This window comes from Chlorocebus sabaeus, chromosome 10 (genome assembly GCF_047675955.1).
Source record: "Chlorocebus sabaeus isolate Y175 chromosome 10, mChlSab1.0.hap1, whole genome shotgun sequence".
In the NCBI taxonomy this organism is placed as follows: domain Eukaryota; kingdom Metazoa; phylum Chordata; class Mammalia; order Primates; family Cercopithecidae; genus Chlorocebus; species Chlorocebus sabaeus.
In genome coordinates this window covers 31619717-31645735 of record NC_132913.1, presented here as the reverse complement: position 1 = coordinate 31645735, position 26019 = coordinate 31619717, and the positions used below count along the sequence as shown (strand labels likewise).

At 40.2% G+C, this 26019-nt stretch overlaps 1 protein-coding gene across 3 annotated transcripts in view; it reads left to right on the top strand.

The window, feature by feature from the left end:
- Window positions 1-1523, top strand: part of ZEB2 (zinc finger E-box binding homeobox 2) — a 134533-nt gene extending 133010 nt beyond the window's left edge. For all 3 annotated transcript variants that reach the window (XM_007964916.3, XM_007964919.3, XM_007964917.3), the window contains exon 10: window positions 1-1523. This exon is cut by the window's left edge and continues 4051 nt beyond it. The gene's annotated coding sequence lies outside the window, so the exon portion shown is untranslated.
- The last annotated feature ends 24496 nt before the right edge of the window (window positions 1524-26019 follow it).

Genomic DNA, 26019 nt, shown 5'->3' with positions numbered 1-26019 from the left:
TCCGCAAGAGCTAAACAAAACATACATCTTCCTTAGCATGAATTGGACTGGGGGTGGAGTGGGAGGACTTGGAGGAAGGAGGAAAGAAGGGACTATATTTGAATAAATATGAATAAATTTATTAGATACTTTTCACAATCAGATAACTTTAAAAAAGGTCATTTTTTATCTTTCTAATAATGTAAGCCTTAATAAAAGCAAATCTTAGTCACAAATTTGAGGAGACTGCCCAATAAGAAGTTTACATGTATTTGAACTGAAAAATTGTTAACCATGCTTTTGCTCCGAGATGTGTGAGGCCATCCAGGGGCTGTAGGGCCCTGGATATACACACAAACAAGTGTGTGTATATCTGGAGCCCTACGCATTGTAATAAACACAGCTGCATTTATTTGAGTATGTGATCCCATGTACATGTAAAAACATTCAAACAAACACACTCAGCAGATTTATTTATTGTGCAGTGGGGCAATTATTCAAATAAACATGCTCAATGCAATTATTTGAATCTCACATTGCATGTTCATCAATCATAGCACTAAAAAAAGAGGGGGAAAAAACACCAAAGAATTCACATGGGAAAAAATATATATGTGAAAACCACCTTATTATAGATGTTATAGGGTAGCTGAGGTTATGGCTCCCTTCTTAACTGTAACTCAACTATTCTGTATTCAATGACATTTGTTTCTAATGATTAATTGGTTCACTCACTTGATCATTATATCAGAATGACCACAACATTCAGATTCATATAATAGCGAACTTTATAAACCTGTATTGTGTAGAGATGTGAAATCTCTATATTTCAAGAGCAGAAGAGTTCTTTCTAGACACCTTACATCAAGGGGACACTGGTCCAATTATTATCGCTTATATAAGCACTCCTATAAATTTTGAAAAATTTTATACATGCAACAAAACATTCCTACATTTGAAGACATTAAGAAAAATCACAGGTGACTCATCTGATCATTTTATATATTAATAAATATTATGACATATATGTGAACACATCACAAATCATATTGGTGTACCAAGAGGCAATTTATGCCTCTCTTAAGTATGTACTGACATAACCTAATATACTAAAATGGGAAGGGGCTTTTAGTCACTGAAATATGCATCGTGTAACAAAGATGAAGAAAATACATGGCTTGTGCCCATCATAAAAAAAGATTCAGACTGAAGGCTTAGCTTTGGTTTTTTCAATTAAATTGTTAAACTGTGCACAGTGATTTTTTTTTAGAACTTGAGACATTTGTGATGTTGGCTGTTTAAATCTTTGTTACCTTCGCTGTGAATTGAAATTGTACATATTTAGTAAATCATGCAGACAAAACAAACTTTTTAGACAATATTTTTATTGGAGAGTTTTCTTTTCCTGTATCCATGTTAAAAAAAAAAAAAAAGACCTCCTTTCCCAAAATAAAAATGTCAATACTAAATTTAAAGAAGTATAAAGGAATGATTGCTTCCTTTAGAGCAAAATATTTAAATAAACATGGAGATAATTGGCAACATGTTCTTTTTGGGCTAGTAGGCTGTGTCCAATTATTTGGGTCTGATGTTTCAGAGGGCCTCTGTTTCAGGGTTGAAGATGATATATTAATCTTGGAATTAAACAAATGCTATTAAATACCAGAAATAAATCCCTCAGTCTTCATTTGTATATGAAATATGGAATTAGTCAGAGAAATGACACTGAGATGATATGATGCTGAATATGCCACAAGCTAAAACTTCCTCTATTAAACGAGTCGCCTACTACCTATAATCTAGCATGACATGTTAAAATGCTCCAAAATATTGAAAATAGAAAATGAACACTACTGTTCCCATTTGGTCTAGAGATTAATATGACAAAGATTCTAATACTTTTAGTCAAAGAAAATGATGAGTAAAAAATACATGAAGATTAAAGCGATGACAAATGATCTTTTAAGTATTCTAATTGGTCTTTCTCATTCATAGCTTTGATTCCACAGAAACTGCAAATCCTGATGATCCTGATTTGTAAGTGCACCCAGTCAGCTTTCTCTCTTTCACTCCATGGAATATGCCTGTTAGATTTGGAACGAAGGATAAGCCCCCAAAATGTTAAAAATAGACTACTGCCCTGGCAGGAAATTTAGCATTGGCAAGCACAGAACTCAGAAGGAACTGATCTAACATAAGGAAACATTCAGAGAAAGATTTGTGCATTATGATCCTATTCTGACCATTTTCAGAGCAGTCAAAGGGAAGTAAAGTGTATGTGGGTGTGTGCATGTGTGCATGTGTGTGCAGGTTTGCTAAGTTTGTGTGTGTACACTTGAATAGCTGTGTTTTAAAAAAAAATACTGAAGACATGGAAAGAGTCTGAAAGGAAATGCTTTTCAAACATTTTACATTTTGTTATCTTACATCGAAGACATTTAAAATGTTGATACTGGAAAAATAAAAGGTTCTGAAGACAGCCTCACCAAAAAAAATCTATGTAATTTATAAGATATACCAACAACAAAATAGAGAAAATAGTAAATTATCTTTACTCATTTTATGGGAAACTTAGATTTTAGGTAACGACCTTTCCTTAAACATGAAAAAATCACTTTTATTCATTCCTAAAACGGTATTATAATAGAGTGAAGAAGTATAGTTATACCCATTCTAGTTTTGTTTAGGAAAAGAGAAATACAGCCTTCAAATTACTTGAAAAAAAATATGGATGAATAAAAGAATGTAAATTTAGAAAGGAAACTCGAGAACATCCCTATGCTCACCGAAAACATTATGGTATATTTAGTGACCACAAGCAACCCAGACCTTGGTTTTTACATCTCTTCTGAAAGACACCACTTCCAACACAAACAACATTTCCCAACCCTGTAGTGCAGACCAGGATTGGTGCAGACATAAAGGGAGAACACCAACTATTGAATAACCCTCAACCACTTCCTGAGTCCTGAAACATTCTGTGGAGGTTCTACCACTTCATTATTGAACATGCTTAGAAAGTGTGAGCTCATAGGTTTCCGGTTGAAGGTACATCTAAGCAAGAGGGGAAAAAGAGAAGTACTAACCACCCTGCCCAACTTGCTTTAACCCTTAACACACTAGTACTGGAGAGAAAAGTAGGCTTAGAAATAATCGGCCAAATACCCAAGTAGAGCCTTTTCTCTCCCTTTTCTGCAGTGTAAAGTGCTTTTGTATTATCAAAGACAATTCCATGACAAGGGATGTTTCACTTACTTTAAAATAAATGTAGAGGGAACCGTCCACAAAATTTTCTAAGAACGAGAGTTCTAACCACAAGAGCTGCTTCATGTGTACTTCCTTAACTTTTTAAATGAAAATCAGAATAATGGTTTGTACAAAAACTTTCCCAGGAATTGTCATGGCCCGTCACATCAGATGCCTTCATTTACAAACTGGCCTATGTTAACTCCTTTATGGCTTGACCAAATTATAACACACTTCGTGTCTACCTTAAAATTGTCAAAACTCATGTTCTCATTCTTCAGTAAAACTTTCATATGAGTTTAGTATGAAGAAAATCTTTATGTTTGTAACTTTTGGAAAAATAAAAGCAGTTAACTAATCTACTACCTGCATTTTATAGTTGAGGAAACTGAAGTCTACATATCCTTGAGATCACATAGGTTGTTTGTCTCTATCCCACAATGATCTCTAGAAAACAGTTAAGCATAGATTGTCAGAATCTCAGTCTTCTGCACCATTGTTTAGTGTTCTTTCCAACATGTCACAGTAAAACACTTCTTCAAATAGCTATGGAAACATAGAAGGAATGAGTTAGTTTCTCTACTTCCTGCAAGAAGTTTGTCCTGGTCTACAAGAGTTCTTCCATGCAAGTGTGCAATGAAAATAATCTATTTTAGAAACCCTTTGTTAACTCTAAGATGTCACATCATCATCTCAGGACTATTAATTGCTTGTGGGTTAGAGTCTGTTTTAACTAAGAGCGAGAGACATTCTCAGTTTTGAAAAATGCTCTTTAAAAATTACTAGCTGCTGTTGCTACATGTTACCCACTCATTTTGTTGAAGACTCTTGACAGTGCTCATGGTCATTGAAGAGTGGTGGCTCCATCCAACCTCTCTACCCACAGCTGTCAGCCTGAGCCCACTTTGTGAGCCCTCAGTACCATTCTTTCTCTGCTCACGACCTTTCTGAACCCTGAATGCACTGAATGGTCCAGACGCGGTCCGAGGAGGAAACAAGGCAGCAGGTATACACAGTAAGAGGAGCAGTAGGAGATTCATAAATCTACAATAGGAAAACAACAGACAGAAACAGACCAAAAAGTTAGAGTGTGAAGGAATCTTAGATGCTCTCTCATCCAAAGCCCTGGCTTTTCAAATTCTGGCGTTCCAAGGAAATAAAACCCTAGATCACCCCATAGTTACTGGCAGAGCTAGGACCAGAAGCCAGGTCTCCAGTTATGGCATAGATGTTTTTATTGCTTCTATTGATACTTCTACTACTTGTATGATGCTTTCATTCTATTATATTTAGTGGGCCTACAAATAATACTAATAAATAACAATAGTTGCAACATGAATAATGGTTCAATGTACTGAGTACCTACCGTGTGTAAGGCACAATACTAGGTACTATGGGCTACCCAAAAGTGAACATGACAGGATTACTGACCTCAGGTTTCTTACAATCTGGCAGAGGCAGACATACACAAATAAGGATAATACCAAGTTCCAAGTGCCTTAGGAAAGGACTAATGTGGGAGTTCCAACCATGTTCCCTTCTGTACCCTGCTGCTTCCTCTATTTAAACACAAAATAACACCTTTCCCTCAATAATATGTATATTAGTGAGTGATACTATATGAGAAGCACTTTGCATGTCCTAGGGATACAACGGTGAATAAATAGACAATATCCTTGCCTTCAGGGATGCACATTCTAGTGGGGAAAATAGAAAACAGAACCATTATATGTACCACTTCAGTTAGTGCTGTTTTGTTGCAGATAAAAGAAGGTGATGTGATGGTAAATGAGATGGAAGGAGCAGACAGTCAGCTGGGGGTGGGCGGAGCATTGGGAAAAGCCCCTGAGGCAGTGGTGACTGACTTGAGCCTGAAGCTGGTAAAGAGGTCAGCCATGGGAATATGTGCAGTGAGAGTTCCAGAAGAAGGAACAGCAGGTGAAAATACGTGAGTTTGCTTTTTTGGAGATGAGTTTGGCTTCTTTGGAGAATAAAAAGAAGGCCAGCCTAACAAAGCATGGTAGACAAGGGAGAAGGGTGGAAGATGATGTCAGAGAAGTAGAGAAAACAGTTCCCAGGTCATGGGAAGGGTTTATAGTGTTATCCAGTAATGAGCACTCAGGACCAACTCCATGGAATTCAGAGGATCTGGAGGAATAGAACCTCTTAAGGTCCTTTGATCCAATGTCATGTTTCCATAGGTGAGAAAACAGTTTATAAATCTATGAGGTTCGCTCTGTGGGAGCCCGAGGCCTCCTGAGTTATTCTTCTCAGTGACTTGTCCAGAAATGAGTGCAGCAGTCTGTTTGTGGCCTATTCATAATTACCTCCCCTATAAAACGAACAGTAACATGACATTCTATGCCCTTCTGATTTTAGAATGAGAGGAATCTCATTTTTCAGACTCACGCAAGACCACCTGCCTTGTGTCTGGTCACAGGCAGATCCGTCAGCCTGGAAAACAGAAATTGTTTGGCTCAAAGGAAGTTTGTATTTTGGAAACGAAAGCACTAGATACAGCAAACAGGATGCCATGGTGGTACGTTACCCTGGAAGCACCTTCCCCAGTCAGTGTGTCCCAGCACTATCCCCACAGTTGCCAGTTTGCTCCAAACAGCTGTGCTAGAATCAGGCATGAGCAAGAGCCTCGGCCATTTCCCCTTCCTCTGAACTCCTAAAAAATACAAAAACTCACAGAGCTGAGAGAGAAGCCAATAAGAAGTAAGGAACATGCAGCAGGTGGTACCATCTGTGCCCGGCTAATTCCAGCCAAAACAATCTGCTCCCTAGAGTTCCCAGTTGTGGAGAAGGGAAGAGAATCTGACAGCGGCAGAGCCAGGGGAGGGGGTGTGGGAGGGTAAGTGCCGAGGCTATTATTCCAACACTCAGCCAGTCAGAGGAAGTAGATTATTGATGCCAGTGAACTATTATCTCTCTCCTTTTCTCTTTACAACCACGGTGGGAGATTCCTCCAAAGTCTCGCTAAGTTGGCAAGTCTCAGAACCCACACCTGTGAGACAGACATGCAGGCATCACTGTGAGTCTGTCACCACTGAGGTGGGAGGGACAAACATTCTCCAGCAAGACTGGCAAGCACAGCCCTCCCCAAAATGAGGAAAAACAAGAGGGAGGAAGATTATGTTTATTTTATTGTATTTTCCTAGCAACTGAATTCCCTTCCGCGCTCATGTTCACTCTTTGAAAATTATCCACTGTTTAAAATGGGCTTAGAGTCCGCGTGCTTTCTCCCCAGGTTGGCATTGTCTGAAATAAAATTCTTTCACTTGCTGGACTTCCTTGTGAGGGACAAATCTCCTCCCCTGGTGCACTTATAATCATGAAATGAATCAATGCAAGCAATGCAAAGATAGATCAAATTGTCTGTAGCAATAACTTTTCCTTAAGAGAGTAATAGATAGACAGGGCCCATCCTTTTCACAGATTGAGGAGACAGCCATGATTACAGAGTCACAGACAGACCTATGTACTGAAAAAGAAAATGTTACCCACTGCAAAATTTCCACCAGCATCTTGAGGTTAAAGTGCTGTCTCCATAGAGTCATCTGTCAAATGCAAATACCTGGGAGGGGTGATGTTTGCCTATTATCACCTATTATCACCTTCCCTTGGATTAATGTATCAATTCTATAGCTGAGAGTTGAGCCCTGAGGGAGTGGAGCATAAGCAAGTTTGATTTTATTGGATGAAGAGAAAGGAAGGTCTGAATTTCAGATACTGCCCCAGAAAATGGTACCCTCAGAGGTCCCTGAAAAAATAAAGAGCTAGAAACATTCAGGAATGAAAGGCAGGTAGAAGTGGAGGAAAAAATGGGAAAGAAGGGGAGATGGTGATCTTGACCCTCTGTTTGGACTGCATTGTGTGCTCCACCAAAATTTATGTTGAAGTTCAACCCCTGATATCTGTGACATGAACTTATCTGGAAATAGGGTTTTTGAAGATGTAATCAAGTTAATATGAGGTCATTAGGGTGGGCCCTAATCCAATATGACGGATGTCCTTATGAGAGGGAAATTTGGACACAGATACGCACAGGGAGATGGCCATGTGAAGACAGAGGCAGAAATTAGAGTGATTCATCTGCACACCAAAGAAGGCCAGGGATTGCCAGTTGTCACCAGAAGCCAGGAGTGAGAAATGGGACAGATTCTTCCTCAGGTTCCCTGGAAGAAACTGTCCCCCGGAAGAATCTGATACCTTGATTCTGGGACTTCTGGCTTCCGGAACTGTGAGAGAGGCTTCGTTGTTTCTAAACAACCCATTTGTGGGGCTCTGTTATAGCAACCCTAGGAAACTCACGCACTCCCAAAACAACCCACAGCCAGGCCCTTTATCATTCACTCTCTGGCTGGGTCAAAAACTCAAGATCAATTTCTGATCTCACCTTTCTCTCGGTGCCGGGGCTTTAACAGATAAAACAAATATCAGCAGGAATATCCCTTTTGGTTTTGAGATGCATATCATCAGGAAAAAGACACACTGCCTGCTTTTTTCCCCAAATGTCTTCTATAAGGTAATCTTTTTAATTAGGATAATTAAATTCTTGTTTCAAAGGGCACCAAAGTGCAAGCATTATCGTCTGATTTCCTGTAAAGAGTGTTTTCCTATCTCCTGTTCCACATGGTGTCCATTAACAGAAGAAGCACTGAGTGACTCAGACATTATGGTTACAGGTTTGTGGCTCATGTCAGTGCTAAGCAGAGGGAAATGAGAAAGGAAAACATGAATTGGGAAACCATGTCAGAGGGCAGGCCAAGATAATGGAAGAACCAGAAGGCAAAGGAAAAGGGTGTTGTATGGGAACCAAAATGTTGCTTCAGGTAGGAAATGTCAGAGAAAAATAGAATAACATTTAAAATGAAAGGGCAGGGGAGATCTAAGAGATCTAAGCAGATTTTTTTTTTTTTTAAGTTTGAGTTTGATCATAGAACCTAGTGGGATGTACCCATTCCTCTAGATTCATTACTTCAGTATGATCTTCAAGTTTTTCAGCTCCAAGTTTCTGGTGAAATTGACTAATAATTCCCACAATGTACTTAGGTCACCATGATTTGAGAAGAATTTTGAGAGTTCCAACGGGTAAGGCAAGAGGGGAGTGAGGCAAGTGATGTGTGTTTTGAAATATTGCTCTGGCAGCCAGTGGCTTAAAGCTGGGAATCAGTGAGACCAGGTGCTAGGATGAGTTCTCACATGTGCCCGCGAGCTCTTTTCTGCCCCATTACTCCGTGCCTGCCACTGCCCACCCACCCATGAGTGGACAATAAAAGATACAGGTAAGAAAGCAAGGGGATGGTTCACTGAACATTTCTCATCTCTTTGCTAGAAAAACAAACCCAACCCTATGTCTTCTTCACAGAGCCCCGGCATGCCATCCTTTATATTTTCCTTCTAGAAGATGGTATATCATCTTGAAAGCCTGGTTTAATTTGCTTTTTCTCTAAGCTTTGTGGTATTTTTATATGCCATTAGTCAGTTATTGCATGTTACTAGCAATAACAGTCCCACCTAATGTATTTAATTTGTTTTGAAAATCATAGCACATCTTTACACATAGAAGAGGCAGCTTTTAATTCCATTGATAACTTCCTCCTTAAAAGTACTCTTTTAAATTCCTAACCACATTCTTCTTGGTTTTCTTCCTACCCACTGACCAAGATCTGCTTTTTCCACTCAGCGCTTAAATGGTAGCATTTGCCAGGGCCCCTCTGGGGCTCTCTGCTCTCCTCATTCCAATCACTGACTTTTTCAACACCCACAGCTTCAGCTTCAACTCCTACCTATATACCAAGACTCACAAATGCAAAAATGCAAATACATTGCCCCAGTCAGACTTCCTCCTGGGCACTAGGCCTGCACATCCAAATGAATAGTGAGCATCGCTACCTGATGGTCTCAAAGGCACCTCAAGCTTGACATGTACAAAATGGACATGGCAGTACCCTTCTCCCTTCCCCCTGCAAAATGTGGTGAATGTCACCCACCAGGTCACTCAGGTGAAAGTCATGAGAGTCATGCCGCTGGATCTCTATATGAGTTGCCGAGTCTTGTACATCACGCTCCCTATTAGCTCTTCTTCCTGTCTTTCTTCCTCCAACACCATTGTCACTCCCTTATTTCAGGCATGCATCACATCCCAGGAATTGCCTAACAGCCTCTATACTAGCCACACTGGCTCTGATCTCACCCAAGGTGCTGCTTGGCTCTAATGTGGCAGGGAATGGAGCTATCACTGACAGTTGGTGGAGGGCTAGCAGACAAAAACATGCCATCTTTTAGGTTCTTTAAAGATATTTCTTGATATTCTTCATACAGGCATTACTTTAACACTATTCCATCACAGTCTTAACAACTGTTATGTTTATGCATTTCCTTTAAAAAGATCGAAAATAATGCGCTCAAGAGAAACAACTGGTCTCCTCTCACCCCCTTGACACTGTACTTTTGGTCGCATCACCTTCTAATTCATTCCACATTTTTACATTCGCCAAAGTGCTCTTTTGGTGCTTTTTTTACCTTCATGTCTATCTTCTCCGGAAAACTCCTAAACCTGTAAGATCCTTAAAGTCAGGGACTATGTTGTCTTTGTAGTCCTGTTTCTGTGACTTACTGCCACCAAGTAGATATTCAATGAATGTTCACTGAATTAACAAGTACAAATTTGATCATGCTAAAGCCCTACATCAAAATCACTGTGTGGGTCTCCATAGCATCCAAAATATAGTTCATATTCCTTAGTGTGGCCCTCAGGAGTTGACCCTTCCCTGCTTTCCTTTCCATCATCTCTTACTGTTCTTCCAATTGCATCTGCGTGGGCATACTGCCCTCTATTTTCTTTCTTTCTCTCTCTCTTTCTTTTTCTTTCTTTCTTTCTTTCTTTCTTTCTTTCTTTCTTTCTTTCTTTCTTTCTTTCTTTCTTTCTTTCTTTTTCTTTCTTTCCTTCCTTCCTTCCTTCTTTCTTTCCTTCCTTCTTTCCTTTCTCTCTCTCCTCTCTCTTTCTTTTTTTTTTTTTGAGATGAAGTCTCGCTCTGTCGCCCAGTCTGGAGTGCAGTTGTGCAATCTCAGCTCACTGCAACCTCCACCTCCGGGTTCAAGTGATTCTTCTGCCTCAGCCTCCCAAGTAGCTGAGACTATAGGTGGCCACCACCATGCCTGGCTAATTTTTGTATTTTTAGTAGAGACAGGGTTTCACCATATTGGCCAGGCTGGTCTTGAACTCCTGACCTTCTGATCCACCTGCCTTGGCCTCCCAAAGTGCTGAGATTACAGGCATGAGCCACCACTCCCAGCCCCCCCTCTCTCTTTTTAAGACAGGATCTTGACCAGGCTCAGTGGCTCACGCTTGTAATCCCAGCACTTTGGGAGGCCGAGGTGGGCAGATCACGAGGTCAGGAGGTCGAGACCATCCTGGCTAACACGGTGAAACTCCATCTCTACTAAAAATACAAAAAATTAGCCGGGCGAGGTGGCAGGCGCCTGTAGTCCCAGCTACTCGGGAGGCTGAGGCAGGAGAATGGTGTGAACCCAGGAGGCGGAGCTTGCAGTGAGCTGAGATCACGCCACTGCAATCCAGCCTGGGCGACAGAGCCAGACTCCGCCTCAAAAAAAAAAAAAAAAAAAAAAAAAAAGACAGGGTCTTGCTCTGTCACCCAGACTGGAGTTCAGTGGTACAATCATGGCTCATTGCAACCTTGACCTCCTGAGCTCAAGTAATCCTCCCACCTCAGCCTCTCAAGTAGCTGGAACTACAGGTGTGCACAACCACACCAGCTAATTTAAAAAAACAAAAATAAGTAGAGATGGGGGTCTCCTTATGTTGTCCAGGCTGGTCTTGAACTCTTGAACTCAAGTGATCCTCCCACCTCAGCCTCCCAAAGTGCTGGGATGGTAGGTGTGAGCCACTGCACCCAGCTCTATTTTCTTTTTGTCCATCAGAACATAGCTCAAGGGTCATCTCCCTACGATGATCCTCCTTAAAACCCTAATCTTAGAAATGCCCCTCCTCTGGGCTTCTGCAAGGACCTTCTACGTGCTTCATTCATGCACTTCTCCAAGGGTTGGTTTTCCCAAAGACAACATCTTCCTGAAAGGAAGAGACCATGAGCATGTTGACTCCAGTGCCCATCTCAAAGCCTGAAACCCCAGAAGAACCAAGATAATGTGGGAGTCCTCTGAAAACAAGCTGGCAGCAGCACCTAGTTCCCCACTGAACTGGGTCATTAGCCAAGTAGAAGGACAATTCAGTGACAAGACAGAAAATAGCACGGGGAATGAGGGACGTAAACATAAGGGACTATAGGGACCATGGGCACACTCCAATATAAACCAGAGATTCATAATTTAATGCACCTGAAGATGTTTAAAATGATTTACAAGGCTAGAGTGAGGCACAACGTTAACCCACATAAATTAACTATTTCGTCTTTCACATAACCACTAACTATGTGTAGCAGCATCAGCCTCCACTGCTGACATCCAGATGCTTATTGATTAGTAAAATTAGTGAGGCAAAGAGCACCACAATCTGAGTGAGGTTGGTTAAAGGGAAATGTGAATAAACAGGCCTTCTATCTAATACTGAGTTTGAGCATAGCCATTAAACTATTTAAGTAATGACTCAGATAAGGAACATGAACTGTATGAAAGAGGAAGAAGCCCAAAATAATCCGGGATGCCTTTTCTTCTTATTCTCTGGAGTTTTCAATTACCTCAGTTTCCTGACAAAGCTTTGCTGATGTCAGTAATTTACGGTAACAATCAGCAAGATAAGGCAGGTTTGTGTGGGCCAGAGGTAAATTTGGGTCTGACATGAGTAATATATCCTGCAATGAAGGACAGTGGGAGGCCTGAGAAAAGGTATGGTTTTCTATTAGCAATTTTTAAACTAAACGAAAGCCATATGCATCTATGATATGCCAGGTGAATATGCTGTCCTCATCTGTTTTTTTCTCACGAAATGTAACTACTTCCTTAACTCCTAAGTGGCTTTTTAACTAAAGACTCCTCCATAGATGCTACAGAAGTTCCGCATAAGAGATAGACTAGAAGATGTGCTATGTTTGTAACTGAAGTGTTTATGCCAGAACACACTGTGAGTACCCTCTGTGTTTAGAGAACTGTGTGTAATTACAAAAGAGGTAGCAGATACTATTCTTGCTTTGGACAGTGTACAATTATTTAAATGAAGTTAAGACAAGCAAATGGAAGGTCATAGACACAATAGCCCTTTTGCCAACAGGAATCCTCTGTAAACTAAGATATACAAATAAACTGAACTTCTTAAGTCACAGACACAATTACAAAACTTTTTTCTCCAGCAGTTGTGACAGTACCTGGCAAATTTTATCAGCCTCCTTTGTCACAGAGCATGAAGCCTACAGATCCCAAAGTCCCTAGCTGGGTTGATGGACAACTTTGCAGTTCCTCTGGGTCAGTATCGCAAGCTTCACTTCTCATCGTACAGGATTGAGTGTGCACCAAACACAGGCTTTCCTTGGAAGCTGCTTTTCTCCAGTCTTGCAAAATTGGTGAGATGGACTGGTACTCTCATGATTTTGCTTTTTGCTCCTAAAGGAAAGTACACCAAAACCAGAACATTTAAACTGAGAGTTCTGGTGTAGTTTCCTTGTCAATCAAATGAGAGGTTGTAAAGGATTCTTAGATTCTTTCCTAAAAAGTCCACAATACCGGGCAGGTTCTGGTTAAGGGCACTTTCTTCGCTTAACACACTTAGAGTTGTGAAGTGACAGCCTAGGCCTTCTGGTGAAAAGACCTGGTTGGAGTCCCAGCTCTGTCCCTCCCTAGCTGTATGACCTTGGCTAAGTTACATCCTTAAACCTCAATTTACTTATCTTTAAAATAGGAGCAATATCAATAATTATTTCACAAGATGATTGTGAGAATCAAATGAGACAATATATGTGCAAAGAGTTTGCAGATAGCCAGCATCCCAAGCACTCGTTATGGGGCAAAAGTATTGAGAGTTCATTTATTTCACTGATTCTCCTCTGACTTCCTCCCACAGTTGTCCTTTCTTTCTTCCCTTTTGGGTTTGAGGGAAGCTGCCCTTTGATAACCTATTCCTATAGTTAGGTCCACAGAGAGTTCTCTAAAAGGAACACAATCATTTCAGTACATAGAAATTTTCCAGCATGTAATTTTTTGGGGGCCAGGACAGTCTCAATTTTCATCCTCAAAGAGACCCTTTGTTTCCTGGTGGGCGTTAGCCTAGGATTGCTCAAAGGGGAAGGAATGCTTGACAATTATCAGTCAAGGAAGGGCCTCAGAGCATGAGAAATGAGGAGGTTGTTCTGTGTGATTCTAGGTATGTGGTGGCTGTACTGCTCTAAACAGACAATCCAGAGTGATAATGAAGTAGTCACAGGGTGAGGCTTCATACGGTAGGCAGCTGAGGCAGGGCTCACAAATTGAACCTTCCGTTAGCCTTTTTGCATATTTTAAAGAGAGACTTTTAAATTGTGAGATAGCCTTGCCTGGCAGATTCATCGGCCCATATGGGGACCTGTTACATAACTCGGGAGGCTCAGGAGGGGAAGCTGCTAGAGATGAAAGCTGAAGATCCAAATAGCAGGAAAAGGTTTTTAGTTTATGATTATTGTTTTCCTTCAGCTAATTTTAATTCTGATGAACACAAGGTTTTCTTTGGTACTTTTTGTTCCTCAAATCTTTTTTTTTTCAGCTGTATTGTTCAGCCAAATATTTCTGAAGCCTCTGTGAAAACAACACTATGATAGCTCATGTAAACAAAAGTTTCCATGAAAATTGGCTTGAAAAATATATGTAGATGGCAACCTGAAAGACCATTCCTACAGTAAAAATGAAATAATTTGACTGATTAATAGATAGATAGAAAGAATATTAAGGCTTACAGTTAATCAAAATGGATTAGAATTATGTTAACTCTTACCTTCCTGTTTACTTACTTTTTATTCCTCTAATAATCTTATAGGTGGTATGTCTTGATGTATTTTGATTCTCTAATGGCAGAATACATCTCCAGTCAAACTTTTTTAAAAAGGTCATTTGTAAACAAATAATTACTGATTACCAGTAAATGCCAGTCATTGTGCTAGACAACAGGAATAGATGTGGAATAATATGTGGAAGTCCATATGCAAACAGATTATTACAGAGGGAGCAGAGAGGAAGCAGCCTTGAGTTGCTCTATGAGATCTCTGCCTAGGGGACCTAGGGCAGCTTTCAGAGAAAAGGGGTTATTTGAAGAAGAATCATGGGAGTTTATTTATCAGGTTGAAAATAGAGGGCAATGCTCAAAGGCGTGGAAATGTGAGGAGTGGGGCATGCTAAGAAAATGATGAGCTCACAAGATTCCTTGACTTTTAGTTATAAACGCCTTTGAAAGGGACCAAAAATTGACTGTGTATTTAAACTATAAAATAAAAAATCCATACTACAATAAATTAAATTATATCTACACTCATCAGTATTAATTACCTATTTCTCGCAATTGCCAATTAAGAACTCAGAGCAAATAGCAATATTAGGCATGACCTATGTTGCAAATATACGGCCTCCTTGCATCACAGGGGGAAGAGGAAAGAAAACCACTTGAGTCACCCTCTGCCCAATATAGGTAAATATGGCTGGAATGTAACCATACACGAGGCAAGTGCCTGATTGATAGGTCATTGCCACTTGGACTTTGACCTTTCACCTAAAAAAAAAAAAACACCTTCTAGTGACTTCCAGATGTAAATGCTTGACCATTAGCATTGGCTTGACCATTCAGTCAGTTAAGACTGAATCCTTATTTCCCATAAGCTATGTATAAATGGGAAACTTATGAGGATATTTTATCTCATTATTGCAAACAACATGAAAGAAATTTGAGGAAATAATTTAAGCAATTTAATAAAGTTTTTATTCTATCTCCCATTCCTAAAAGTGGTATTTCAAAGTTAGCCTTTCTAACAGGAAATAGAATAGCTTGACAAAAGAAACCACAACTCTATCTAAACAGACAGCATATTTGTGTGGTGTGGAGTGATACATATGTTCACTGCCCTTTACTGGTTAAACTGTATTTCATTATCGTCTCCTTATTTCCACTTCTAATTCTGGTAGAACTATTTCCTATAAACAGGTCAGCTCTCTAGCTGTTTTGAACATAAGCATTCTTTTAAAACGCCTGATCCCAACTTTATTAAGCAGTGTTTTCCCTCATTCTTAATTGTAGCCCCTCAGGCACACACTTAACAGGTCTTCTGCCATAAATGGGGAGAAAAATAAATTTATTACCAATTCCAATTGCATCATGTATATGGATATTTATGCCATCTGTGGTTAAAAAAAACTGCTTTGATTAGAAATACCTATTTTATATTATCATAGTGTAATGATCCTGTAGAGTTGATCATTATAACATCGTATGATACTACAGAATGAACACATCCTCCCAAAGCAACATTAAGTTTTTAATCTAATTCATTTTATTAAAAGCTGCTATAATTTGTCTAATGTAAAGAACGGATATTTGATGATCTTTCATGTTACCTTATTTGGTTTTAGTTTAACCTTTACCGGATTGTAATCTTCTCTGTATTGGCTTAGACCTGTTGAGGCTCCATAGGTGTCCTCATGTTCCAGAGTGCTGAATTGTGTGATGTGGATGCGGAACAATTTTAGATAACGGCCACCAGTGAGAGTGGCATTAACCAGGAAACTATAGCCAGATGCCTTTGGCAATGTCCAAAGTCAAAGATAAAGAATTGTCCTGGGCTGCTGCTTCTCCTTCCTCTTCTTCTCTTTCCCCCTCCTCCTCCTTTGTTTTCTTTTCCTCTTCTTCAATCTGGACTAAAAATTGACCAACTACTCTTCTCTTTCAGGGTACTATTCTTTTGCATCTGAAAACTTCAGCTGGGAAAAAAGTACCATCAGGATACCTTTATGTGATAAGGAAGTCCCCAGTACAGAAGGTTTTGAGAAGACCAGGCATTGTATGCTTTGTTCTTAAGAAAGCAACATCACCAGGACATAATGACTAAGATCTACTATCCATCTCAAAGTTCTGTGTTCTCAAATTTAAGAATGTACCTGACAGGAATATCCTGAGGGGTTAGGAATCTATACCCTAAAGAATTATCTTACTTTCTAAGACTAGATTAACATGTAACATCCAGCTTAGTTACTTCTTTAAAAAATAAAAAGCTATCTTTATTTTTAAAATAATTTTTTTCAATTATCCTTCTCCTTCCAAATAAAGTATAAATACTATTTCAGATTTTCTTTTAGACAGAATTTGAGGCAGTAAAGGTACACTAAAGTTATTAGAGGTGTCAGAGAATCAGTGTTTTGATGAAAAAGTGAGTTTAAGGTCAAGGTTAAAGAGAGTTCCTTTCAGATCTCTCTTAGAACCAGACCTTTAGACCTAGGCCTAAAGTTAAAACAGAGAGAGGAGAGAAAGAGAGAGAGTTCGATTTCTGTTTATTTTTAACAGGGGTGGGTGAAGAGGTGTATAAATAGGCAGATACAGCACAGTGAGGCCACAGGATCCAACAGAGCTTGCAGATGATCTATTCTCTGTGGGACTCAGATGCCTCAGTTGAGAACTGCAGCTAGTGAAGAACCAAGCTAGTGAAGAGGTCACTGATCTGGAATCAATGGTCTAGATCAGAGCTCTCAGATGACAAGAGAAGCCTAGGCCTCTTCCATTATATTACAATTTGGACAAAATATGCCAAAACAGGATTTATACAAACTTTAATGTTTTAAAATTGCTTATATTTAACAAACTAATGTTTTTAACACTCACACATATAAAATGACTATATTATGATCTCATTTAGTTAAACGTGTGAAAGGTCTAATTTTAAGGAAGCAAAAGAATGATAAGCTCTGGCCAATCATGATTCACTCCCTGGAGTGGGATCCATCCCATTTTAACCATATGGCTGGGAAGAGGGGTGAGATATTTTCTGGGAAAAATTAAGCTACTGTGAGGATAAGGGGGGACAGACACTGAGAAGGCAATTACAGATTCACATGATTATACTTAGGGTAGAACCATTTTGCTCCTTTCAAGAAAGAAGTATTAAAAAATATAATATCCCAGCCTCTAGAAATAGCAGCTACAACCTGAGAAGATGTTCTTTCCAAAAGTGTGAAGCCAGGAGTACATTTATGGTACCTAATGGTTCTCCGCATTTTTTTTTTCTGTCAGGACACCCATGTTGCATACAGTAACTATGTAGAAAGCGTTTACCATACCCCAGTAAGTTAGGTTACAGGTCATATGAAATTTCTGGCATTCTCTCGCACCCAAGGCTTTGCTTTATACTGGAAGGCAAGTGAGTCAAAGTGAGGATTTCCACCCCTTCCTTTATAAACTAAAAATAGTATTGTCAAACTCTGATATTCGATTCTTGTAGATAACAGATACCTTTTGCTCTGGTTTATAATTGAAACCCATCAAGATGCTTCGCCACAGTGGTGAAGAACTGCTGCTCTCGAGGCAAGCTTCTCTGGGCCTGAGCAGGTTGTGGCATACTAGGATATATTTTTCTGGGTCACAGAACTTCAAGAATTGGTTATGAGTTCTCTTAAGAGTAAAAACATCCCAAACTGAAAAGAAGTTCTTCCTAAAACATGGAGAAAAGAGCATAGGTTTTAGAGTCATGGGGACATAGATTTCAATCTCAAGCCTGCCTCGAATTTATGTGCAAATTTGAGCAATTTTTTTTGCCTTCTTGGGCATTAGTATCCTCATCTAGATTGATGGTGCATGGATTAAATAATGTCAGATATGTTGGTAATAGACATGCAATACATAAACATGAGCCACTGACCCCCGTTTTGGGGTCTAAGTATCTCACAAACTAACTCGTATGTCTGACAGAAACTGCTTGCAACAAATTATTTCACATAGGAGGTAACAGATGCTGCTGTTTTCCTCCCCAACAGCTCTTCCCCATTTCTTCCTGTGCCCAAAATCCTGATGTTGTTCAAGTAGGAGACAGCAGGGAGCTAATTTAAGGAGACTTTTAAAAAGCTGGAGCTCTCCTCTACTCCAAGTGGATGAACTGTGAGTGGTCTAAGCCAATCACAGTGCATGATAATTCCATTCACCAGATGCCAGTGATACAGGGGTAACCCTTTTGAGCCATCAAAAGGAAAGGGAAAGTATTCTGAAAGACCTCTTGGAAAAATTTCCTCTCTGATAAAAGGAGAAAGATGTGTAACAAAACTCTCCCTAGCCTCTTTTTTCCCCACCTTTGAAATAAGTTCTGGGAAGACAAGATTATTTAGATATGAAGCATCCATCTGGCAACCATGAGACACTCAGGAAGAAAGAACAAAGGATGCCAAGAGCCCACGTCCTTGATTATATTGTTTGGGCACCACACCAACTTTGAAACTATCTTCCCCCAGACCTCCTGTCATATCATCTCATTTAACCTTACTCGTGAAGCCACTTTTAGTTGGTTATTCTGTTACTTGCAGCCAAAAGCATCCTAAATGACACAGAGGCCTTTGCCAGTTTTGAATTAAACATTTCAAACTCATTTAGACTACAACAAAAGTTTTAAAACCATTGAGACATTGAGGTTACTTTCTTTGATGCTGGACGTATATAGAATTCTATTGCCTTTATCATCCATATGTATTTACATATGTATTTCAATAAGCATTTATTGAAGGCCTCCAATGTGCGAGGCACCGGGATAAGCATCACGGGGAGAGAGGAGGCTACAAAAATGAATGAAACCTGGATTCTGTCCTAAAGGAAACTTACAGCACAGTTGGATAGATAAGGAACAATAAAACAAAAGCAATATCCATAGTTCTGGCCTTAAAAGGAAGCTGGAATCCACCTCTGTAAATCACTAACACATGCACCTATCACATTTTACATTTTATTTTTATATGCCCAGAAACTTGAGCTAAAAGTGGAACAAAAAGAAAAAAAAAAAAAAAAAGAATGAGGTAGTAGAATAAAATAAGAGACATTGAACAAAAGGGGCTGAATCACACTCTCACACTCAACTACTAAAGTTGGAATATGGGGGCAAATGTGATTGATGCCTTAGCTTGGGGCCTCTGGAAAAAAGACAGTGAGAAAGGCAGTTTGCTCTACCTGGCTCTCTTTCAGCTCAGGAGTTGGAAAGCCAATACTGAACTGGATTTCTAGGTTCTCTGGCTTTAGTACAAAATAATAAATAAGACTCTGGCAAATTGTGTTAGATTCTTGTACTGGGTCAGCAATTACTATGTGTGAGAGTGCTTCAAAACGACAATCCTCTATACAACACTCCAAATGGCTTTTCATATGTAGAAATATGGTGCACTTTGTTCTTTGGTGTTTAAAGCTTAACTAGACAGAAATGATTCTTCATCATCTACAAAACAGCTAGAGTAAGCCCAAGACAACTCCCCAAAGTGGAATAAAATTCAGGATTAAAAGGCAGCATGTTGGCCGGGTGTGGTGGCTCACGCCTGTAATCCCATCACTGTGGGAGGCTGAGGCGGGTGGATCACCTGAGTTCAGGAGTTCGAGACCAGCCTGGCCAACATGGTGAAACCGTGTCTCTATGAAAAAATATAAAAATTAGCTGGGTGTAGTGGTGCACACCTGTAATCCCAGCTATTCAAAAGACTGAGGCACAAGAATCACTTCAACCCGGAAAGCAGAGATTACAGTAAGCTGAGATCATGCCACTGCACTCCAGCCTGGGTGACGGAATAAGACTCCATCTCAAAAACAAAAACAAAAACAAAAACAAACAAACAAACAAAAAACAAAACAAAGAGGCAGCATGCTATAGTGATGAATAAAGATTACAGACTTGGGGTCCTGACAAATCTGAATGCAAATCCTGGTTTTACTTTTTTTGTTCTTATGACCTTGGGCAAGTTATTTACCACTCTGAGCCTCAGTTACTTTGCTCATTCATAAAATGGGTTAGCAACCTCTCATTCATAGGGTTATTGCAAAGACAAATGAAGTGATACATGCAGACAGCAACTGGCCTTAGCATATATTAATGTTATTCCTCTTCTTCTATCTTGATTTTGATCTTAGATATAGTTTAGATTTTTATAAGTAGAATCAACTCATAACTAGAGAGTAGCAATAGCAAAATAATACAAAATGGCAGATGATCCCAGACTTCTTTGTGTTTTCATATTTGAATGCTTATCTGTAATTACATTTGATTAGGGATAAGTTTTAAGAAAATTCACAAGACTTCAAAAAATTGATATAAAACCAATTTGGTGTTAGCTGGAAAACTTCATTTTGTCTATTTTATGGAATGACATTTAATAACCAATACGAAGTGGCTATCTACTATGTGTCTGATGTCATACAAGGAGATGGGAAAACCAGGTGGGGATTTTTTTGCAAAAAAAAGAAAAGGGCATCCTCAGTCTCCATGAAGAGCACTGGTAAAATTGAAATTCTCTCCCTTTCTCTCTCCTCTTTCTCTTTTCTTCCAGTTTGTGACTCACATGTCTCCAGAGAAGAAGAGCTGAGTGCTTGGTTCTGGAATGGGACATGATCATTTTTGCCTTTCGGATTCCCGTGGTATTGTCCTCTGTGGAGGATTCAACAGGTCAGCTAATTGTCTATAAGGAGTGGGATGTTATCCAGCAGAATTTCAGGGAGAGGAAGGGATGCAGAATCTCACAAGAAAAAAGACACAGTGAGAAACCAGGTATCTCTTTCCAGAGCATCAGGCGGCGCAGGCCCACCTGGGAAGTACGATGTATGAGGATGCAGTGTGAGAAAGAGGTGAACCTAAGATAGCAAAACTGTGAGGGAGCTCTATGGTGGAAAAATGGGAGAGACATGATTCCAGCAGGGGAAATTTTAGGGAGAAACAGAGAAGCCTAAATATTGTTCAGAAGCTTTCTGTGTGGTACATGTTACAAAACCCCTATTTCACCTCTTTACTCATAGTAAATAGGTTCATTATTCTTCTGCACCCTGTGGCCAGACTGGAATTTCCCTGAACATGACACTACACAGTGACCAGTCTGGGGAGGAGGGGTTACACATCACTGAAGTAGTTAGATAAATAGAAACAATATATAAGGAAGAACAATATTAGTAGATAAAGCCCCAATCCCCAACCCCATCACTTTCTGCCTGCACCCTGTCTGAACCCTCACTATTGCTTCCAAGAGTGTCATTGTGAAAAAATATAGAGCTTTTAGAGAAATGTTGGGCTCAGAAGTAAAGAAAAGAAGACATTTTGAAAACTATAATAAAAGGTTTTTAAAAAGTAAATATAGTACAGAGGATTAGCTCATGTTCAATAGCGCAGAAGGATTACTGTGCCATTTGGTATTCCTCTCCTTAAACATTTCCTTTCTTAGAAAGAAGGAAAGACCAGGCATAGTGGCTCATACCCATAACCCCAGCACACTGGGAGGCTGAGGCGGGGAGACTGCCTGAACCCAGGAATTCAAGGCCAGCCTGGGTAACAAGGCAAAACCTTGCCTCTACAAATAAATGAAAACATTAGCTGGGTGTGGTGGCACACGTCTGTAGTCTCAGCCACTCAGGATCCTTTGGTGGGAGGATCACCTGAGCCTGGGGAGGTCGAGGCTGCAGTGGAGTTGTAGTTGTGTTCAGGTCACCACACTCCAACCTGGGCAACAGAGTAAGTCCCCATGTCAAGAAAGAAAGAGAGAAAGAGAGAGGGAGGGAGAGAGGAAGGAAAGGAAGAAGGAAGGAAAGGAAAGAAGAAAGGAAGGAAGGAAGGAAGGAAGGAAGGAAGGAAGGAAGGAAGGAAGGAAGGAGGGAGGGAGGGAAGGAAGGAAGGAAGGAAGGAAGGAAGGAAGGAAGGAAGGAAGGAAGGAAGGAAGGAAGGAAGGCTCATAAAAATTACTCTGGCAAAATGAAGAGTCTCTCAATGATTCACCTGTATACATGTGAATTGGTTGAATCAGATGTCTGTCTTATTGCCCAAAGGAGAACAATATCTGATGATAGGGGTTTGATTAGAAGAGACTGGGAGCAGTTTTGCCAGAGTATGGGACAGGTGAGCAGTGGTAAGTAAGAAGCTTAAGGCAAAAAGTGAGCTAGACACTGGGAAGAGAAGTACCTGAAGGCAGAAGAAGGGAAGGGAAATCATAAAAAGACCAAGTTCCAGCCTCCCTACTTTTCTATCAAGAGATCATGCTTCTGGTTTGTATAGCTCATTTGATAACTCTGTGATTCTTACAAGTCAGTGTGCATTAAAAAACTACATAGGAAGGCCAGGTACAGTGGCTCATGCCTATAATCCCAGCACTTTGGGAGGCAGAGGAGGGTGGATCACTTGAGACCAGGAGTTTGAGGCCAGCTTGGCCAACATAGTGAAACCTCAATGCCACTAAAAATACAAAAATTAGCTGGATGTGGTGGCGCATGCCTGTAATCCCAGCCACTCAGGAGGCCGAGGCACAAGAATTGCTTGAACTCATGAGGCAGAGGTTACAGTGAGCTGAGACCATGCCACTGCACTCAGCCTGGGTGACAGAATGAAACTTTGTTTCAAAAAAAAAAAAAAAAGAAAGAAAAGAAAAGAAAAAGAAAAATTACATGGGAAGCTTGCTAAAAGCATACCTTCCTGGGCATGATGCCTCCAAATCCTGATTTAAAAGGTTTAGGGTGGGACCCAGGAATGTGCAATTTTTCATGGATTCCAGGTGATTTTGATTCCAGTGTTTCTCATACACTTAGAAACAATGGCATGTACTACCTGGGGCCAATTGATTCATCAGTTTTGACAATATAAGTGTCCCATAGTACAGGGTAGTGGACTTAAACTGGATGCAGCCAAAACGTCAGTCCTCTTCACATGTCATTCTGTAGAGATCTACCCATTTTGGTTTACACACTCTGAACAACATGACTCTGATTTTAAATGTTGCTTCAGGTTCAAATAAGTCACTGTAGAAGGGACTGGGGAGTTACAAAATACAGATGCAGATAGTGCGCTGGAAGTATATCATACCCTGCAATGACTAATAAAGTTCCGAGTTTCAGAAGTAGTTTTCAACAAGTATATCACGACAACCTTTTTTTTTTTTTTTTTTTTTTTTTTTTTTTTTTTTTTTTTTTGAGACAGAATCTTGCTCTGTTGCCCACCTGGAGTGCAATGGCCCAATCTCGGCTCACTGCAACCTCCGCTTCTTGGGTTCAAGCAATTCTCCTGCCTCAGCCTGCTGAGTAGCTGGGATTACAGGTGTGTGCCACCACACCCGGCTGATTTTTGTATTTTTAGCAGAGTTGGGGTTTCTCCATGTTGGTGAGGCTGGTCTTGAACTCCTGTCCTCGTGATCCGCCCACCTCAGCCTCCCAAAGTGCTGGGATTACAGGCGTGAGCCACTGCGCCCAGCCGTCACAACATCTTTCGATTGTGTGCTGCCAAATTCAATGATCAATGGGTCATTTTTATTTTTGCTACAATAACTGATGTTGCTGATTTTACTATATGTTCCAGAAGCAATATTGAGCTAGGTAGATTACATATTGCAGTGCAGAGCACTAGGTAAGCAACAGATAAAGTTTCAAAAGTAGCATGAGAGCAGCCTGTAATCTCCGAAAGTTACATATTTTCTGAAACACTCAAGGACCTTGCCTTGGAAATATTTTCAAGAATCCTGAAAGGACAACAAACAAGTCTATGTAACCAATGACGTGACACTGACAGGTTATTAAAGGTTATATTTATAGATGCAAAGGAATCTCTCTGAGTGAGCCACCAAATATTCGAGAATCCAAAGTGTCTGGGAACACTAAAGCTGAAAACCATTGCACTATAGTGGGATTTGGTGTTAACAAGCAATTGTGTCTCACTAGAGTATTGAATACAACAGACTCTGCTTTCAATCCACAGAACCTGAGGACTAGGCTAGGGGAAGGGGAAGAAGTTGAAAATGGACACAGCCAGGGCCAAGAGGATGAAGTGCTAACTCCATAGGTCCTCCATCAATTCAGAATGACTTGGATGCTTCCGGGTCTGATGGGTAAGGCATAACATTGAATGTCTCCAATAAGTGATAATAATTATAATCAATTGTAGCTAGCTTAAATTGAATTCTCTGGGAATAGACTCTGAGTCTGAGAGTGGTGTGCAAAATGGTCATTGGGATGTGATCTCAGGAGACAGACCTGCATGGAAGGGAAGGAGGGAGGGAGGGAGGAAGGAAAGAAGGAAGGAAAGAAGGAAGGAAGGAAGGAAGGAAGGAAGGAAGGAAGGAAGGAAGGAAGGAAGGAAGGAAGGAAGGAAGGAAGGAGGAAGGAAGGAAGGAAGGAAGGAAGGAAGGAAGGAAGGAAGGAAGGAAGGAAGGAAGGAAGGAAGGAAGGAGGAAGGAAGGAAGGAAGAAGGAAGGAGGGGAGGGAGGAAGGAAGGAAGGGAGAGAATAGGTGGAAGGAGAAATTGGTCTGCAATTTGGTTGCATTTGAGTCTACAGCTGATCCTACAGCAGGAGCTGAAATGGTCATTCAGAGTTTTCTCAATATGAGGAAAAGGAGCTGATTCTTTGTAGCTGCCCAATGGCCTCTCCACTGGAAAGGGCTATAACCTTGTTCTTTGCCACTATTTCCCTCAAAATAATTAACATTTTCCTGCTGAATTTGAGGTTTAGTAGTCAAATTAAAAAGTGTAGGCCAGGTGCGGTGGCTCACACCTGTAATCCCAGCACTTTGGCAGGCCGAGCCAGGTGGATGAGCTCAGGAGTTCGAGACTATCCTGACCAACATAGTGAAACCCCATCTCTACTAAAAGTACAAAAAGTTAGCCGGACGTGGTAGTGTGCGCCTGTAATCCCAGCTACTGAGGAGGCTGAGGCAGGAGAATTGCTGGAACCCAGGAGGCGGAGGTTGCAGTGAGCCAAGATCGCACCACTACACTCCAGCCTGGGCGACAGAGCAAGACTCAGTCTCCAAAAAAAAAAAAAAAGCGTAGTCCCCTTTCTCCCCTTTTCAATCTACCTCCACTTTCCATTTAGGCTCCTTCAGAAACTTTCTGTGAATTCAGTAACATTCGAATTTTGTAGTCAGAGCACAAGGGTTTATATCTTGGATATACAATTCATTCTTATGGTCTTTGCTTGTCGGTCTTGAAAAAGTCATACTCATCAATGCCAATCCTGAGTTATCACACCAAGAATTTGTACCGCCAATTAACTCAAAATTTCCATTATATGTGAAGATTTATGATTACTCCAGTGACGTCTTGACTTGCTAAAAAGCAAGCCCTCAGATTGCTATAACACAAGGTGTGTCTTCAAGGATGAAAGTAACTTCCGGAAAATGACACTAGCTCATCCTTTCCTGTGCTGATTATTTGAAAAGAAGCCTTCTTTAACCGGAATTTAATTCATGCATTCATTTCTTTTTATGTCATTTATATGATACAGTTTACACTCTTATTCTTTCAATAATTTATAAGCAAATATTCACAGTAATTCTGATGTGCATTGGAAGTGTTATGTCAGTGTTTCTACTGACTAGAAAAAAAAGCCCCACGCGGCTTCAGTTATAATAATGGTATCTTTTACAGTGCAAAAACAACAATACAATAAAGCTCATTCTTTATAATATAACACAATAACCCTATATATGGAAATGTTCCTTTAAGTATTTATTTAAATTATACAATGTTGGCCCGGTGTGGTGGCTCATGCCTATAATTTTAGTGCTTTGGGAGGCCAAGACAGGAGGATCACTTGAGGTCAGGAGTTTGAGACCAGCCTGGCCAACATGGTGAAACCCTGTCTCTACTAAAAAGTACAAAAATTAGCCGG